Source organism: Phocoena sinus, chromosome 11, assembly GCF_008692025.1.
Source record: "Phocoena sinus isolate mPhoSin1 chromosome 11, mPhoSin1.pri, whole genome shotgun sequence".
NCBI classification, from domain to species: domain Eukaryota; kingdom Metazoa; phylum Chordata; class Mammalia; order Artiodactyla; family Phocoenidae; genus Phocoena; species Phocoena sinus.
In genome coordinates, this window is record NC_045773.1 from 95,759,407 (window position 1) to 95,774,984 (window position 15,578).

Here is a 15,578-nt window from a genome sequence, read left to right on the forward strand (position 1 = left end):
GCTCTGAGTTTCTTGAGTGCAGGCCCTGAGTCTTGTGAACTGATATATCAAAAATGTGCGGGAAAGATCAGAGGAGTTTGCAGGTCCACAATAGTTATCGAATGGACAAATGAGCTGGAGCTTTTTGAACTCTGATTTCTTCATCCAAAAATGAAAACCACAAGACCAACTCACAGTCCCGAGAAGGGAGGAGGCACACGTTATAACACTAGACAATTCTGCTCGTAAAACGTGCCAGACCAACGCTTGAGCATATTCATTTAAATTCCTCGGTGGGCAGCTGATTCCCCAGGGCTAATACTGTCTTCAGTCGTGGAGGGAAATGAGTCAAGCAAATGGAATCATAAATACACACACACACACACACACACACACACACGGACACAACTTGGCCATAGACTTTTAAAACTTTTTATCTTCTCAAATTCTCCTCACTTCTTTCTCCTTCACCCCTCAGCCTCCGCTTCATACAGCTGGCCCTGCTTGGACCAAATATCCATGACAGATTCAAAACCATTGCCTGGAGGTTGGCTACTGCTTAACAGGTAGTTATAAACCATTCTGTGGTGCTGAGATTCCAGCAATCTGAGATGGCATGAAGAAGCTAATTAAAGCAGTCAGGAAGACTGTGTAAATAAAGATGAAAATGTAAACACAGTCTTCATTGGATACAGTGATTACAAATTACACTTGTTTGTTTTTTGTCAGAACCATCTGTGGTTTGTCAGAATTTTGATATGTGGCATAACCTGCCACTAATCAAAAGAAGAAAACAAACCACACACACAAAAAAAAGAAGGAAACCTAAGACTGTAAGTAGGAAAACAGACGTAGGAAACTTCCATCTTTCCAAGTGGGAAAAATATTTCACTTGTTTTTTGCAAACAAATCTGATCTGTCTTTGGACAAAGTCTGAGCTCCTTAGTTTGCCTTGACAGATGTGCCCTCTCTCCATCCTGAAGAGCTCAGCAGTGGGAGGTCCAGGCATGAGGGGGAAAGTGGGGAAAGAAGCCATGAGGATGTAGATGAAATAACAGAGTTAAGGATAATCAAGTTGCCAAACTCAAGGACTTTATTTAAAAGAAGCCCAAGCTTAGTTTTTTTTAGAATATCTAGGGTATCATTGACTTATGGAAACAACTAGCTAGCATTAATCTTCAAGTTACACTATATAACTGTAAAATATTTTTTCTAAAATTTAGCATTTAAATTTATACTGCATAAACATCTAATGAAGCAAATAATATTTTACTGATATGGTATTTAACTGATATGGGAAATGCATAGAGGAGCATTTTGAAAAAATTATTTACTGTCTATACTTCTCCTCTACCTCTATTGATTTATCATGAATAAATACTCTGCACTATAAAATAAAAACTTAGAATAACTCTACCTCAAATCTGGACCAGTTCCTGATATATATAGCATGTACTCAAGAATAGTTTTTTAAGGAGAGGGAAGAGAATGAAAAAAAATGGAGTACCTTAATGGTATTTGTACCATGAAGTTTGCTAATTATGTACATGTATAAAGATTAATGTAGATCTTCTTATTGTTGATGTATTTATAAAGTCCCAATTGCAAAAGGCATTGAGCTGAGTTCTTATTTCTTTGTTTAAAGGTAGCATCTGTTTACAGACAGAGTATTTCTTAGCATGATTCAGGCCAGCTCGACATTTAAAAATATTACAGGAAATTAAAACTAAACAAAACAACAAGAAAACAGAAGTCACAAGAGTGCAACAGACAACATGAACAGAGTGTAAAGATGAGGGGAAGGCTAAGGACAGCCCTGTCCTTGTCTCTGGGATGGAGCAGGCAGGAGCAGAAACATCAGTCACCACCACATCATTTCGGAATATCAGTCATTCAAACCATCTCCCTCTTCCCTCAATCCTCTATGCCCCCAAGTCATTTCCTAGGCACCAGCAAGGGGTGGGAAGTGAGGCAAAAAAGGAAAAAAAAACAAGGACTGAAGTTATGTATAATTTGCCACTAATAATAATGGTAAGCACGCATATGCTGTTTACTTATTTATTGTGCCAGGTGCTCTTTGGATACATATACTAACTCATTCAATTCTCACAGCAGCCCTTTTATTATTCCCATTTTACAGATGAGGAAGTTGAGGCACGGAAGGATCAAAGGTGTTTAAAGAGTAGAGCCATGATTCAAACCCAGGTGGTCAGTCTCAGAGTACATCCCCTTGTCTGCTACTCAAATGCCCAGCTGGAAGAAGACAAGGGTTTGGGATGAAATACTTTCAATTTCCCTTTCACATAATCAAATCTAGGCTTCTATATCACGTTGTACATAGAAATGATCTGTTTGGGTACCTAGCCCCCAGCACACAGAGTACAGGCTCAATAAATACTTGTCAAATGAAAGGATGTTTCGTGTCAATTTATAGTAGAACTCTTTAAAACATATTGAGCTCATAAAACCACAAAATCCTAAATTGATTGGTCTTGAAAAACCTAATTTTTGCCTCAGTGCAGCCTAGAAAGGTGCTTGTGCCACTTAGAAAGTACATCCCACAGAATTTCATGGTGCTTCTAATCTAAAGATCTCTTTCTCAAAATAGCAAACGGTGCGGATCAGAACTAGATGGCTCGCCTGTCCCTAAACAACCAGTGGTCCTCAGCATATCAGGAGGTCTGACAGAGGAAAAAAAAAAAAAAGATGCACAGAGAGGAAATGAACTGAGACAACATCACTTCACAGCAACCGGAAGGAAAAACACCCACAAGGTCACCATTCACAGTCTGCATGTGCAGTTGCTCCGCGGGGAAATGCTCCCAGCTGCCTTCAGAAGCAAGTCTAGTGGCTGCAGCAACACAGAAGCACGGCCATGAGGCAGGACTGAGGCACCACCTCCTGCCTGCCTGCCCAGAGGGAGGGCAAGGACCCAACCAGAGGAGCCCACAGCCGTTCGCCCGGGGTGAGTTCCCAGACACTTGCTGTGGCCTGAGGGGAAGGCGGGGTGTTCACACAGACTGACTTCCTGAGCTGGTGTCAGACAACCAGCTGTGTTCCCTGCTGGGGGCGCCCTTATCTGCAGCTGCTGGGAGGCACTCAACAGGCCTCGGGAGGAAAGAGTCTCCCCCTTCAGGCTGACCTGGAGGCACTGCTTTAGTGCAACTTAAAACCTATGTGATTCTAGTTTCATATCTTCCTGGGTAGGTGCTTCCTGGTGTGTAAAATACATGGCTCCTCCCCCTTCCTACCGGCCTCGCTCCTCCCCCTTCCTACCGGCCTCGCTCCTCCCCCTTCCTACCGGCCTCGGAGAGCTTACCTGAAGTGACCCTGAGCTTTTACTTTTCCTAATTATTTCAGAACCTCTAAGTGTGGGCTGTCACTTACAATTTATGGTGGATTAGAGTCATTTATAATGTCGTTTTCAGCCTCTATGGGAATGACGGAGGGGCAAGAAGTGGTGATGAGAATCAGACTCTGTGTGTGTCCAGGCTCTGCAGAGAATGGGTCATTAGTATCCCCTCTAAGAGGTTGGGGACAAATTACACTGTTCTCTGTGTCCACACTGGGCCACCCGAACAGCTCCACCCTTACTTTTCTCTGTATTTATTAATCCATTTAATGTGTTCATTCATTCAATTGCCTTTCTTCCGCAAAAGACTTGAGGCAACTTTTTATCTTGCTGAAATTACTTCAAAATGAAGAATACATACAGCTTTAAAGAGGAAAGGCCCTTCTGGAAGGGTCAGATGCTATCTCAAGCTGCCAGGAGGTCAGTGAGCAGGCTAGTTCTGGAGCTAGTGACCAGAGGTGAGGGCGGGGGCTCTGGTCTTTTCAGCTCCTGCCTGGAGAGCCCCTCCCTTCCTCCCAGCAGCTGGTTTCCCACCCAGAAGTGGGTGTGAAGAACTATCCTCCAGACAGAACCCTGGGAACCAGCCAAGCGGTTTTCCTCCTTGTTTCTGTTTGCTCCCAAGTTTGCTTATTTTTAAGGACATTTCTGTTCTAAGAATGGAGCAAAGGGGAGCAGTGGAAAGGGCAGGGTGTGAACTCAGTTTCGTGTTAGAGCTCCACCGTTTCTTGTGAATTAGGTCACTAAATTATTGTACAAGTCTCTAGTGAGTATTCACGGTGTGGAAGCCACTTTAAAGTCAAAACTTAAGTAAGATGGAGCAAAACTGACATTGCCCTGCCCCCCAAAAGCTTGTAGTCCGTTGATTAATCATTACCCAAGTGCAATGAGGACCAGAGCACATCATGGGGGAGCCTGATCTGTCTGGGCATCAGCGAGGTTTCCATAGCACAGGGGCCATGACAACTGGAGGAGAACAGGCATGAATAAGGCGAAGGGCTGGCTAGTGCCAGGTGTAGGGAGCAGCTTATGGCGCTCCCTGAGGCGGGAGACCCGAATTGTCCAGCTAAATTAAGGCCAGTGTGGCCAGAGGGAAGAGAAAAGTGGCTCAGGACGAGGCTAGAGAAAGGCAGCGGTGAAGATGCTGCTTATTCTAAAACTGGTGGAGAAGCTTGGGGTGTCGTGGTCTGATCTGCATTTTTAATAAATCCCTTTTGCTACCGTGTGGAGAGTGGATGGGACGGGCCACACCTGCTGACAGGGAGACTGGTTAGAAGGCTGATAAAGTCAGCCAAGCAAGGATATCAGTTGGGAGTATAGACGAGACAAGGGTGGTAGCAGTAGAGGCGGAGCTAGACAGATAAAGAGTCATCGAGAAAGGAAAATCAACAGGACTTAGGGGTAAATAGGAGAGGGGATCCCAGGGGAAGTGTTGAGATGATCCCCAGTTTTCTGGTTGGGGCGTCCTCGTGGATGTTGATGCTGCTTGCCGCTCACAGAGACTAGAGTAGCTGGTGAATGGCCAGGCCTGGCGTGAGTTCCGTTCTGCAATGGATGATTTTGGAGGGCCTTGAACACATCCAAAGGCAGATGTCAGCCAGGCAGTTGACATGCTGGTCTAGAACTCAGAGCAGTGTCCTGGGGATCCTGAACATATAGATGCTGATTGATGCCATGGGTATGGATGAAACATCCTTGAGAGAGAATATCAAGTGAGAAATGAGGGGGGTGGCTTAGGAAGGAGCCTCAAGAAATCCTATCATTTAAATAGAGGGAGAGGAGAATGAACTCTCTAAGAAGACTAGGTAGTTTCTTGAAAAGTTAAACACAGAATTACCACATGACCCAGCAATTCCACTCCTAGCTATATACCCCAAAGAATTGAAAACAGGGGCTCATGTTTTCATACCAGCACGATTTCACAATCGCGAAAAAGTAGAAACAGCTTAAATGTCCATCAGCAGATGAATGGATAAATAAATTCTGGTATAACCATACGATGGAATATTATTCAGCCACAAAAACGAATGAAGGTTCTGGGGCTTCCCTGGTGGCGCAGTGGTTGGGAGTCCACCTGCCAATGCAGGGAACACAGGTTCGATGCCTGGTCCAGGAGGATCCCACATGTGGCGGAGCAACTAAGCCCATGCACCACAACTACTGAGCCTGTGCTCTAGAGCCTGCGAGCCACAATTACTGAGCCTGCACGCCACAGCTACTGAAGCCTGCACACCTAGAGCCCATGCTCCGCAACAGGAGAGGCCACCGCAGTGAAAAGCCCGCATACCGTTGCGAAGAGGAGCCCCTGCTCGCCACAACTGGAGAAAGCCTGCAGGCAGCAACGAAGACCCGAAGCAGCCAAAAATAAGTTAAAAAAAAAAAAAAAGAATGAAGGTCTGATACATGCTACAACATGTATGAACCTCAAAAAACCAGGCCCCCAAAGTGTATGATTCCATTTAAGCGAAATGTCCGTAATAGGTAAATCAATAGAAACAGAATGTAGATTGGGGTATGGGAGCAGGGAAATATGGGGGACAACTGCCTTAATGGGTATGGGGCCTCTTTTGGGGGTGATACCAATGTTTTGGAACTAGATAGAGGGGGTGGTTGCACAGCACTGTGAATATATTGACTGTTACTGAATTGTTCCCTTTACATTGGCTAATTTACATTATGTGAGTTTCACCTCAATATTTTTTAAAAAAAGAAAGGAAAAAGAAGACTAGAAAGGTATAACCAGAGGTGCAGGAGAACACAGACTGTATGACTTTGGTCAAATGACATAACTCCTGGTGCCTCTTCCTTTATATGTAAATAAGGGGAATTAATCGCTATGGGGAAGGGCTGTGGGTAATGATTAAACGTGGTAACAATTTTTAAAGTATCTAGCAGGGAAGGGGCGTAGTAGAAGCAGTCAGAGTCCTGCCTACATCCTTCAGGCCTCAGCAGGACTGGGCTGACTTCTAACAGCCTGCACCTTTCTCTCATGACCTGAAGGCTTTCTCCAGGCCAGGTAGGGTCACTGTAATTGCCCAAAAACAAATGAAAATGTCCAGAAATTAACTCTCTAATGGGCTGTAAATATCCCAGCTCCTTGGGCCCGAGTGGAATAACTCTAAGACAGTCTTTCACCTTTTCTCAAAATTTCCACCTAGACTTGTACTTCAGTTGCCCACAGTGGTAGCTGGCTTGGTAATGTGCCCTTTATGGCTTTCCTCTCCTCTTTTCACCCTTCCCTCCCTGCAACACATCTCATATCCACTCAAGGGCCCTGGGGTGGGGGGAGGGTCCTTCTCGTTCCCTTGTGAGGTCCCACTTGGAGAAAGGACCCAGGTACCAGCATGGGGAAGCTCCTTTAGACTTATCCTGTCCTGTACGAAACTACACCACGTGAAGACACATCCTACCGCAAACCTCCTCCACTCTCCCTCTGCTTCTCTGTCTCCCCATAAACTCATTTGATCAAAAGTTCCAAAGTGTGGGACACAATATGATAATTTGATATGGTACTTGGTACCCAGATATGGCATTTAATCACATTGAGTCACTAGACATTGTCATACAGAGAAATCTTTTCCATTTCTCTCTTTGATCCTCTGTTGTAGGCCTGATCTAAAGACCCCTCTAACCTGTGGCCATTTACCTTTGGCACAAAGAGAAAGTAGACCTCAGGCTATAAGCCATCAGCAGGCAATGGTAGCTAGCTAAAATTTACTATCATGGTTTCGTCTTCCTGCATTTATTTTTTTAATGACTACCTTCTAGTAACAACAATGGCAATGTGTTTTTATTTGCAGGAGTGACATGAAAGTAGGTTTTTATTTTTTAATTTACATGTCTTTAATTTTCAAAAAAGTGTCTATTTTTCTTTTTTTGTTTTCTTCCAGTTTTATTGAGATATGGTTGACATATAGCACTGAATAAGTTTAAGGTGTACAACATAATGATTTGACTTACGTACATCATGAAATGATTATCATAGTAGAACATTCATCATCTCATATAGATACAACATTAAAGACATTGAAAAAAAGTATATTTTCCTTGTGACAAAAATTCTTAGGATTTACTCTCTTAAAAACTTTGCTGTATAACGTAGAGCAGTGTTCATTATATTTATCATGTTGCACATGACATCCCTAGTATTTATTTATCTTACAACTGGAAGTTTGTGCCTTTTGACCACCTTCCCCCAATTCACCGTCCCCCACCACCCTAAAAGTGAGTCAGTTTAAAGAAAAGAATCATGTTACTCATTGTACTGGCGGCACACTTGATATGGAAACCCTGCAGGGCCAGGAATGGCCTGGACCTCCTCGGAAGGGAGTGTCCAAGCCACCCTGTGTGCTGCAGGCTTTTTGGTCATCAAAATAAGCAACTTCACTGTGACCACAATGGCTCCCAAATGTCCAGGCAGTGATGGGAAAGACTGCTTGAAATTGACACAGCCCCAGGCTCCAATGCAGGGTAGTTCTGCCCTAAGGACAAACCCTGGGGGTTCAGAGTAACTCGCAGAGGTGAAATAAGGTAATAGGCAGAGAGATGCCAATGCATCCACATTCCTTTTCACATTCACTTCAGATTAGAAGCTTTGATTAAAGGAGGTCTATAACTCAACTCTATTTAATTTCTATAGGCAGCTGTTCTCCCCCAAGGCCCTCCCTCCACCTTCCAAGGAAGGTGGTAAATGAGGGTTGATAATCCAGATAAGTTTCATTTTAGAAAAATTGTTAAATAATGCGAAACATTTCATACTACAAAGAGGTACATATAATGTGTACATACATTCCAAATAATAGTAAAAATAAGAAAACAAACACACGTGTACCCACTGCCCACCTTCCCAACCCTTGAAAGGAACTGCGGTCTTAAGTTTTGTGTTAATCACATTCCGTTACTTTTCAGATTGGCCTCATGTGCCTATATGTATACACATATGCATATGTGTATGTGCAATTTCTATATAAATTAATTTATATATAGTTTATGTGTATATGCAGTTGATTTCTGCCTGTTTGGGAACTTTAAACACATGTAATCACACCATATGCATTCCTCCATAACTGGCTCTGTGGCTCAACGTTGTTTTGGAGGGTTATCCATGTCATGTAAATACTGACAACTCATTTTCAAGGCTATAGAGCATTCTGTTGTGTAAACAAGTGACAATGTATTTATCGTCTCTATCAGTTGACAGTGCTAGGTCATTGCCAAAGATGAAGACTTGGAGTATGATTGCTGGAAGGCACAATGCTTCCCAAATTTCTCCGTCTCTCATGCACGTCTCTAAACATGTTAGAAACAGGTTTTAACTGGGGATAAAAGGTGAATGAATTAGGCACTTGAGAGCCAAAAGGAAAAAGACATCAAAGGAGGAAAGGGACCTTAAATGGAGGAAAAGAAGAAATAAAAAGGACTCCTGGGTGGAGAAATGTGCTGGTTGTGGGCACATTAAGGAAAGCTTTCACTCTCACTGGCCACTTCCCCTACCGCATAAGCCCTTGGTGCAAGGATCTGTGTGAAACTTCGTTTTCAAAAGCATCCTCTGCCCAATCAGCAAACGACCGCCATGAGTATTAACCACATGGCTAGACCCTGAAGTGTCCACCTTTCACACAAAACTCCCTGGCGCCTTCCCACTGATGTATTTTTATTTTTATTTTATTTTATTTTATTTTATTTTATTTTATTTTGCGGTACACGGGCCTTTCACTGCTGTGGCCTCTCCCGTTGCAGAGCACAGGCTCCGGACACGCAGGCTCAGCGGCCATGGCTCACAGGCCCAGCCACTCCGCGGCATGTGGTATCTTCCCGGACCGGGGCACGAACCCGTGTCCCCTGCATCGGCAGGCGGACTCTCAACCACTGCGCCACCAGGGAAGCCCCCACTGATGTATTTTTAGATTCATCTTTTCCTTAGAGTATATGGGACTAATTAGCACATAGTCATCGTCAAATGGTACCATGTCCGTGAACCTTTCATAACCTTTGGACTAGTTCCGTGACTCTGAAATTCCCCACCCACAGCTTCACTTGTAAAGAGTGGAAATATTTAGAGGAAGTGATACTATCAGTGGCTCAGCATAACCATGGCAAGTATTTTCCCCAAAAAACACAGTAGTAAGCCTGTGCCTTCTCACATGACAGCATCGCAGCATGGCTGTAGCAAGTTCTGTGTTCTCTTAGCACCTGTTTCTCTAGAGGGAAAATATGCAGGGCTTTACATCACAAGAGAGACAGAACATTGATGAGGTAATGCTCTCTATCCCTCCACCAGAGTGGAGAAGTTGAGGTCAACTGCTAGTGTCAGGGGTTGTGTCACTGATCTGGCTTCGTTGACTGTAGGGTCTTGGTGGGTGAGGATACGTCCTGGTAAATTACATTTATATATTGACTAATTCACTGAGAGAGTAAAAGACTAAGGGATACCGCAGGGAAACAGAACCAGTAGGATGTGTGTATATATGTACATATAAAGAGAGATTTATTTTAAGGAAATGACTCATGCATTCATGGAATCTGGCAAGTTCAAAATCTACAGAGTAGACTGGCAGGCTGGAGGCCCAGGGAAGATTTGATGTTGCAGTTGAGCAGAGAGTCAGTCTGCTGGCAGAACTCTTACTCAAAGCGGAAGTTGGTCTTTTTTCTCTTAAGGCCGTCATCTGATTAGATGAGGCCCGCCCAGAGTATGGAGGGTTATCACTTTGCTCTGAGTCTACAAATGTTAATCCTACTTAAAAAAATAACTTCACAGCAACATCTGAAATAATGTTTGACCAAATATCTGGGTATGTTTTTTTAACTTAATTTTTTTTTATTATCTGAAGTATAGTTGATTTACAATGTTGTTCCAAATTCTGCTGTACAGCAAAGTGACTCAGTTATACACATACAGACATTCTTTTTCTTAATTTCTTTTCCATTATGGTTTACCACAGGATATTGAATATAGTTCCCTGTGCTCTACAGTAGGACCTTGTCGTTTATCCATCCTATATATGATAGTTTACATCTGCTCATCCCAAACTCCCAGTCCTTCCCTCTCCCGCCCCTCTCCCCCTTGGCAACCACAAGTCTGTTGTTCTCTATGTCTGTGAGTCTGTTTCTGTTTTGTAGATAGGCTCATTTGTGCCATATTTTAGATTCCACATATAAGTGATACCATATGGCATTATATTTGTCTTTCTCTTTCTGACTTACTTCACTTAGTATGGTAATCTCTAGTTGCATCCATGTTGCTTCAAATGGCATTATTTCATCCTTTTTTATGGCTGAGTAATATTCCACTGTATATACATACCACATCTTCTTTATCCATTCATCTGTTGATGGACATTTAGGTTGTTTCCATGTTTTGGCTATTGTGAATAGTGCCGCTTATCCGGGTATCTTGGGCTGACCAAGGTAACACATGAAATTAACCATCACAGATAACATATCTCCCTTTAGAAAATAATTTAACAGTTATTTATTCAACAATTGTTAAGAGCCCCGTTTGGGCCAGGCACTGTGCTTGGTGTTGAGGATCTTGTAGTGAAGCCAAGCAGATAAAGTCCCCATCCTCAAGGAGCTCATATGTGGGAAGTGGTCAAGGAATTAAAACCACTTACAGTAGGTTTCATGCCTTCAAGAAGCACGGCAAATATGACTCGAGTCCATCAAATCCAGTTTTCCTTATAATATAGTACTGGATTTAGTGAGGTTGTGTCTTCATGGACCTCATGGCTGACAAGGGACCTCAGATGTGAGTTATGTGACGACCATAAACACATTTCAACAGCGGTACACCACATACTCTCCATTACACGGCTTTCAAAAGCACCTATGACTCAGTTATGAATGGCAGTGAGGATTAACAAATTGCATACAACTGTATTTAAAATAAAATAGCCAAGGTATTTAGTACATAGGTATTTCATTTTCTCAAAATTTCTTCATTTTTATGGCAAGACAGATAAAAGAACCACTGAATGAAAGTGCTATGATTTTGGAAGGATTGATTTCGGAAGACTTAAGACCACTAGATGGTATTTGTTTGTTTCTTTGGTTGCTTTAAGTTGTTTACTTTCTTGGTTTCTTTTTTCCTTGCATTTTTGTTTTTTTGCCTGAAGCAAAGATAGGCATTAAGTAAGGCATTACTTCATATTGTTTAGAACTGAGAATCCATTTTCTTAAAATGATGAGATTATCTGTGCTGGCTTGCTAAGTGCTGTAGTGGCCACAGGCATAGAAGTCTCACACACCTGACCTCCACTCTAAGAACATCAGTATTTTATTGGGATATTTGAGCTTCCAGAAGCTAGGGGTAGTAATCCAATCAAAGTTTTAGGTATGGGCTGGAGAGGGCCCAAGGATGTATACTGCAAAGTGGTGTACCTCAAAGAGTGGAATTTTGCTGAAGAAAGCATCGTCAAAATGTGTCACCTATTATCTCCAACATAAAGCCCCATTCTCAAGAATCTTACATTTGAGTTGAGGAGAGAGCATAGATTTGTAAAACAAAAATCACGTTTAACAAGTAGCTAAATGGCCTCCTTGATGTTCCCCCAAAGGCCAAGCATGTACCCAACTCAGGACTTTTGAACCAGAAGGACCTTCCAGGAGATATGTGCAAGGTTCCTCTCTTTTCTCATCAGGCCCCTCCGTTTCCTCATTCAGCTCTTGAGTCACATGTCACCTTATCATGCCACCCTCCCCTTCCATGCTTTATGAAATAGCCCCATCCCCATCTCACACACCCACTCCACTACCTGCACTTATTATCACCTAACATAGGAGTACCTGTGTATTTGCTTATTGTCTGTTTCCTCCCCTGGAATGCCAGCTCCGTGGGTGCAGGACTTGTTTTGTTCACTGTTATATCTCTAGCACTTGGTAGGTGCTCAATAAATATCTGTTGAATGAATGAATGAATGACCTAGTGAGTGTTAGGAATGAGCCTACTGTGTAGGGGAAGAAAAACCATTCCAGCCAGGAAGCCTGCTCAGGAGAGGTAGACTCAGGATGGTTTTGTAGAATAGGAAGGATACAGAAAAGCATGAGGAGATTGTGATGGGAAGAAAAAGTGGCCTGAGCAAAGAAGCAAGGCATCCGGGCACCAGTGCACTTCTGGGGACCTGTGAGCTGCTCCCTTTGACCCAAGTGCAGGTCATGGGAGGGCAGAAGGGGAAGTCATCCCATCCCCTCCCAAGCCCCGGTGGGAGCTGCCACGAGACGAGTGGGCAGCAGGCCTGGCAATCCTTTGTGAAAGCAAGAAACCCACCCTCTTGGGCTGCACACATTGTAGGCAAAACAGACTTTCCGCAGGAAAGCAAATTTGAATCTGGTCTAGTATTTTAATCACAGCTTGATTGAAAAACAGAGTTCCACTTAATATAGCAGAGCAAAGAATACTTTTGCCCTGAGCATTTTTTCAGAGAAAATATTGCTGGCTGTTTGCTTTAGCTATAGGAAAACTTCAGTCATGCTTTTGTGTAATATCTTACTCTAAGCAGGCCTCTGATGCGGGGATTGGCCCTCCTGGCTTCCTGCCGGCATGATTTAGCAGCGAGATATGTCTATTTCATAGTTAAACAAAGTATTGCAGAGGGAAAAGATTGTTTCACATACACCAATTAACAATAGCATTCCTTGAATACCCAGTTAGAGAAGTGTTGGTCTGTTCTGTGTCATATTTTCTTTCTGATGAATAACTTATTTCTTAATAGCATAGATGATCTTCTTGGCCTAACACTCTCAAGTTGAGGTTGAGCTCAACCGAGCACAGGTTTCTTTTCTTTTGAGGCTGAGATGAAATTGTGCATGTTACTCAAAATATGAACACAATCAGAATGTCCATCGGTGACGTCCTTATTATACTTTGGCAATCCGCACTTTGAAATACTATGTTACTGTTAAAAAAAGAATAAAGATGATCTACACACCAAGACATGAAAAGATGTGAACTAAATTCAAAACAACAAATACAATGGAATGTATAGTATAAGCCCATTTTTAATGAAATGGTCATTATTATCTATATTGTAAAAAAAAAAAAAGTGATCATTGGAATTCAGAAAATGGGCAGATCCAGGAGGGCTGAAGTAACTGGTGGAGTCTTTAAGAGGGCAGCTCTGGAGCCAACCGCTTGGGTTAGAATCCCTCCTCTACTACCCAGCCGCTGTGTGCTCTTGAGCAATGTACCTTACCTTTCTGTTTCTCAGTGTCTCACCTGCAGAAAGGAGGTAATAACAGTCCTACCTCACTGGTTGGTTTTGAAGGTTCTGAGTCAATACATGGCTTTGAGTGTTCAATATACACCAAGTATCTAAAGCAGTATTTGACACATTAAATACTCGATACTTATTAGCCGGTAGGAGGAAGAGGAGAGAGAAAAAGGTTTCAAAAATGAGAAGGAACCTAAAGAATAAGTAGGGTTTGACACGAAAAGAGAATTCCAGAAGAGGCGAGTGTGGAAATATATATATAGAAAAGTCTTCTAGGATGAATGGAACAGTCCAATTTAATTCAATTCAACCTCCGTAAAGAAAGTCCAAATGGTATATATCTCATTATCTAGGTGACAGACAGAGGTACCATTATTGAAAGGAAATACAAGAAGGATTTTTTAAAGTTAGCTTTCCTTCGTTATCATGTCGACCCACCTGTGTATCAGTCATCAGTCAGCGAATATTGATGGAGTCCCTACAGGGTGCTGGGCACTGAGGGGGACAAGACCAACAGTCCCTGCCAACATGAAACTTTTTTTCAAGCGAGTTTAAAGTCAGAAAACTACTGGGATCATTTGTTTCATTTGTGTTGATTTGTAAGGTGCCCAAGTGGTCGAGTAGTTACCTCAGAATGAGTCATTAATAAATAGAAAAAAAAAATCATTGTATTACCTTTTTTTTTTTGGCCACACCACGTGGCTTGCAGGATCTTAGTTCCTTGACCAGGGATTGAACCCACACCCTCTGCAGTGAAAGCCTGGAGTTCTAATCACTGGACCACCAGGGAATTCCCTGTATTAACCTTTAAAGCATAGACAACTCTTGATTTTCTGTGCTAATGAGAAATCACAGGAATAAATATAGTTGATAGATTAAATTATGTTTATTTTATCTGTAAGTTAAATAAATCATCATTGTTTGCCTTTTAAGTTCAAAGCCTTCCTCCATCTGTTTGGATTTCTGATTATCCTCTATCCCCATCTCTCCTTCTCAACTTTGCAAATGGCCATGTGGGCCCAGGGGAGACGGGAAAAGCAGCTGTGGTTATCCACGGTAAGTTTTGAGCAGCCCCTGGGTCACTGAACGGGGTGACCTTGGCAAACACCTTATCACTTTCTCCCAGTAAATAAATGCAAGTGGGTCCCTGAAACACTGAGGCTTTTGCTTACTACCCCTGACCACACTGAAAAGATCTTGTGAGAGCCAAGATCCTGTCTTGTAAATCTCTGATTGTTCAAACAGAAAAGCCAGACGTTTCATAGTTCGGCAGGATTAATTTGCAAGGTATACTGTATGGGAGATGCCAAAACAGCTAGTAGCTAAATTTAAGAAATTACAGTAATTAGTTGGTCCCAAAGGGTATGGTATCATTCACTCTTAGAATCGCATTGCCAAGGACTGAGCTGGGGAGTTTGGTCTCCAGGGAAGAGTTAAAAAATCAGACAGGAACATTACAAAAATTTCCACTGAAAAATAAGTTCCTTGGGAGACAAGCTGAGAGCCTTGCTAATTGCAACTTACTCTGAGCCTAATGACGGTCAGCTGCATTCTGGGAGCAAGCACAGGATGTTACAATGATGGTGATGGGAGAGGGGCCTCCAAGCAGATGGACTGGAATCCAACAGGGCAAAATGAGTCCTTTCGAACAATGATCCATTTTAGAGTGAACTGCACTGGGAGATGAGTCAAATTCGCTTTCTCCAAGATTCTTACCAACAGGAAAGATTGATAAAACACATTTGTGCCGCTGTGTTTTTCAAAAGTTCAACCATATAATAACTTTAGCAGGCACGTCATACTACACTGCCTACATTTCAAACATCTCCTTGATGTAGGGTGATCACACTAGAAAGGAATGTTATTCTTATCCAGCTATTGGTAAGATTTTTGTCTTCCTTAACCCCAGAAACTAAATCACTGGCTACTTCAGAGGCTCTGACCTAAATCTTAATTGATGCCATTGACTGTTTAGACCACTGTGTGTGATTTCAACCAGACAGACCCAGGAGGAAGGATTAAGGTGGTTGCAACGGGGAAAG

At 42.6% G+C, this 15,578-nt stretch overlaps 1 protein-coding gene across 1 annotated transcript in view; it reads left to right on the forward strand.

Moving 5' to 3' along the window:
* Positions 1-15,578, forward strand: part of NEDD9 (neural precursor cell expressed, developmentally down-regulated 9) — a 298,143-nt gene that overhangs the window by 113,400 nt on the left and 169,165 nt on the right. The window contains exon 4 of the mRNA XM_032647489.1: positions 2,588-2,944. The gene's annotated coding sequence lies outside the window, so the exon portion shown is untranslated. The remainder of the gene's footprint in view (positions 1-2,587; positions 2,945-15,578) is intronic.